The 3,214-nt window shown below is 67.4% G+C and overlaps 8 non-coding genes across 8 annotated transcripts; all 8 read left to right on the forward strand.

Annotated features, from left to right (window-relative positions):
* The first annotated feature begins 123 nt into the window (after window positions 1-123).
* Window positions 124-242, forward strand: LOC136992737 (5S ribosomal RNA). The gene has a single exon (XR_010885173.1). It is a non-coding gene; the product is annotated as a 5S ribosomal RNA (ribosomal RNA).
* A 255-nt stretch (window positions 243-497) lies between these two features.
* On the forward strand, window positions 498-616 carry LOC136992822 (5S ribosomal RNA). The gene has a single exon (XR_010885252.1). It is a non-coding gene; the product is annotated as a 5S ribosomal RNA (ribosomal RNA).
* Window positions 617-872: 256 nt separating this feature from the next.
* Window positions 873-991, forward strand: LOC136992823 (5S ribosomal RNA). Its single transcript, XR_010885253.1, has one exon. It is a non-coding gene; the product is annotated as a 5S ribosomal RNA (ribosomal RNA).
* A 256-nt stretch (window positions 992-1,247) lies between these two features.
* Window positions 1,248-1,366, forward strand: LOC136992824 (5S ribosomal RNA). Its single transcript, XR_010885254.1, has one exon. It is a non-coding gene; the product is annotated as a 5S ribosomal RNA (ribosomal RNA).
* Window positions 1,367-1,621: 255 nt separating this feature from the next.
* LOC136992825 (5S ribosomal RNA) lies at window positions 1,622-1,740 on the forward strand. Its single transcript, XR_010885255.1, has one exon. It is a non-coding gene; the product is annotated as a 5S ribosomal RNA (ribosomal RNA).
* A 255-nt stretch (window positions 1,741-1,995) lies between these two features.
* LOC136992827 (5S ribosomal RNA) lies at window positions 1,996-2,114 on the forward strand. Its single transcript, XR_010885257.1, has one exon. It is a non-coding gene; the product is annotated as a 5S ribosomal RNA (ribosomal RNA).
* A 255-nt stretch (window positions 2,115-2,369) lies between these two features.
* On the forward strand, window positions 2,370-2,488 carry LOC136992738 (5S ribosomal RNA). Its single transcript, XR_010885174.1, has one exon. It is a non-coding gene; the product is annotated as a 5S ribosomal RNA (ribosomal RNA).
* A 255-nt stretch (window positions 2,489-2,743) lies between these two features.
* Window positions 2,744-2,862, forward strand: LOC136992713 (5S ribosomal RNA). The gene has a single exon (XR_010885149.1). It is a non-coding gene; the product is annotated as a 5S ribosomal RNA (ribosomal RNA).
* The last annotated feature ends 352 nt before the right edge of the window (window positions 2,863-3,214 follow it).

Here is a 3,214-nt window from a genome sequence, read left to right on the forward strand (position 1 = left end):
TTGTCGGAGGGCGCCGTGCGCGGGGGGTGTTGGGAGAGGGTGCGTGTGAGGGGCGCGGGGTGTTGCGTGGGGCGTGAGCATGCGCGGGGTGTTGTGAAGGGGGCGGCTGTGGGTGGGGGTGTTGCCTACGGCCATACCACCCTGAGAACGCCCGATCTCGTCTGATCTCGGCTGCTAAGCAGGGTCGGGCCCGGTTAGTACTTGGATGGGAGACCGCCTGGGAATACCGGGTGCTGTAGGCTTTTGCGTTTGGCTGTGGCGGGGTGGTCGTTTTGCGGGGGTGCGGTGCGTCAGGCTGTGTGCGGGGGGTGTTGTCGGAGGCGGGAGGTGTTGTGGAGGGGGGCAGTGTTGCGCGAGCAGGGTGCTTGCGTGTGTTGTCGGAGGGCGCCGTGCGCGGGGGGTGTTGGGAGAGGGTGCGTGTGAGGGGCGCGGGGTGTTGCGTGGGGCGTGAGCGTGCGCGGGGTGTTGTGAAGGGGGCGGCTGTGGGTGGGGGTGTTGCCTACGGCCATACCACCCTGAGAACGCCCGATCTCGTCTGATCTCGGAAGCTAAGCAGGGTCGGGCCCGGTTAGTACTTGGATGGGAGACCGCCTGGGAATACCGGGTGCTGTAGGCTTTTGCGTTTGGCTGTGGCGGGGTGGTCGTTTTGCGGGGGTGCGGTGCGTCAGGCTGTGTGCGGGGGGTGTTGTCGGAGGCGGGAGGTGTTGTGGAGGGGGGCAGTGTTGCGCGAGCAGGGTGCTTGCGTGTGTTGTCGGAGGGCGCCGTGCGCGGGGGGTGTTGGGAGAGGGTGCGTGTGAGGGGCGCGGGGTGTTGCGTGGGGTGGTGAGCGCGCGCGGGGTGTTGTGAAGGGGGCGGCTGTGGGTGGGGGTGTTGCCTACGGCCATACCACCCTGAGAACGCCCGATCTCGTCTGATCTCGGAAGCTAAGCAGGGTCGGGCCCGGTTAGTACTTGGATGGGAGACCGCCTGGGAATACCGGGTGCTGTAGGCTTTTGCGTTTGGCTGTGGCGGGGTGGTCGTTTTGCGGGGGTGCGGTGCGTCAGGCTGTGTGCGGGGGGTGTTGCTGGAGGCGGGAGGTGTTGTGGAGGGGGGCAGTGTTGCGCGAGCAGGGTGCTTGCGTGTGTTGTCGGAGGGCGCCGTGCGCGGGGGGTGTTGGGAGAGGGTGCGTGTGAGGGGCGCGGGGTGTTGCGTGGGGGCGTGAGCGTGCGCGGGGTGTTGTGAAGGGGGCGGCTGTGGGTGGGGGTGTTGCCTACGGCCATACCACCCTGAGAACGCCCGATCTCGTCTGATCTCGGAAGCTAAGCAGGGTCGGGCCCGGTTAGTACTTGGATGGGAGACCGCCTGGGAATACCGGGTGCTGTAGGCTTTTGCGTTTGGCTGTGGCGGGGTGGTCGTTTTGCGGGGGTGCGGTGCGTCAGGCTGTGTGCGGGGGGTGTTGCTGGAGGCGGGAGGTGTTGTGGAGGGGGGCAGTGTTGCGCGAGCAGGGTGCTTGCGTGTGTTGTCGGAGGGCGCCGTGCGCGGGGGGTGTTGGGAGAGGGTGCGTGTGAGGGGCGCGGGGTGTTGCGTGGGGCGTGAGCGTGCGCGGGGTGTTGTGAAGGGGGCGGCTGTGGGTGGGGGTGTTGCCTACGGCCATACCACCCTGAGAACGCCCGATCTCGTCTGATCTCGGAAGCTAAGCAGGGTCGGGCCCGGTTAGTACTTGGATGGGAGACCGCCTGGGAATACCGGGTGCTGTAGGCTTTTGCGTTTGGCTGTGGCGGGGTGGTCGTTTTGCGGGGGTGCGGTGCGTCAGGCTGTGTGCGGGGGGTGTTGCTGGAGGCGGGAGGTGTTGTGGAGGGGGGCAGTGTTGCGCGAGCAGGGTGCTTGCGTGTGTTGTCGGAGGGCGCCGTGCGCGGGGGGTGTTGGGAGAGGGTGCGTGTGAGGGGCGCGGGGTGTTGCGTGGGGCGTGAGCGTGCGCGGGGTGTTGTGAAGGGGGCGGCTGTGGGTGGGGGTGTTGCCTACGGCCATACCACCCTGAGAACGCCCGATCTCGTCTGATCTCGGAAGCTAAGCAGGGTCGGGCCCGGTTAGTACTTGGATGGGAGACCGCCTGGGAATACCGGGTGCTGTAGGCTTTTGCGTTTGGCTGTGGCGGGGTGGTCGTTTTGCGGGGGTGCGGTGCGTCAGGCTGTGTGCGGGGGGTGTTGTCGGAGGCGGGAGGTGTTGTGGAGGGGGGCAGTGTTGCGCGAGCAGGGTGCTTGCGTGTGTTGTCGGAGGGCGCCGTGCGCGGGGGGTGTTGGGAGAGGGTGCGTGTGAGGGGCGCGGGGTGTTGCGTGGGGCCTGAGCGTGCGCGGGGTGTTGTGAAGGGGGCGGCTGTGGGTGGGGGTGTTGCCTACGGCCATACCACCCTGAGAACGCCCGATCTCGTCTGATCTCGGCTGCTAAGCAGGGTCGGGCCCGGTTAGTACTTGGATGGGAGACCGCCTGGGAATACCGGGTGCTGTAGGCTTTTGCATTTGGCTGTGGCGGGGTGGTCGTTTTGCGGGGGTGCGGTGCGTCAGGCTGTGTGCGGGGGGTGTTGTCGGAGGCGGGAGGTGTTGTGGAGGGGGGCAGTGTTGCGCGAGCAGGGTGCTTGCGTGTGTTGTCGGAGGGCGCCGTGCGCGGGGGGTGTTGGGAGAGGGTGCGTGTGAGGGGCGCGGGGTGTTGCGTGGGGCGTGAGCGTGCGCGGGGTGTTGTGAAGGGGGCGGCTGTGGGTGGGGGTGTTGCCTACGGCCATACCACCCTGAGAACGCCCGATCTCGTCTGATCTCGGCAGCTAAGCAGGGTCGGGCCCGGTTAGTACTTGGATGGGAGACCGCCTGGGAATACCGGGTGCTGTAGGCTTTTGCGTTTGGCTGTGGCGGGATGGTCGTTTTGCGGGGGTGCGGTGCGTCAGGCTGTGTGCGGGGGGTGTTGTCGGAGGCAGGAGGTGTTGTGGAGGGGGCAGTGTTGCGCGAGCAGGGTGCTTGCGTGTGTTGTCGGAGGGCGCCGTGCGCGGGGGGTGTTGGGAGAGGGTGCGTGTGAGGGGCGCGGGGTGTTTGCGTGGGGCGTGAGCATGCGCGGGGTGTTGTGAAGGGGGCGGCTGTGGGTGGGGGTGTTGCCTACGGCCATACCACCCTGAGAACGCCCGATCTCGTCTGATCTCGGAAGCTAAGCAGGGTCGGGCCCGGTTAGTACTTGGATGGGAGACCGCCCA

Source organism: Apteryx mantelli, chromosome 9 (genome assembly GCF_036417845.1).
Source record: "Apteryx mantelli isolate bAptMan1 chromosome 9, bAptMan1.hap1, whole genome shotgun sequence".
Lineage (NCBI taxonomy): Eukaryota > Metazoa > Chordata > Aves > Apterygiformes > Apterygidae > Apteryx > Apteryx mantelli.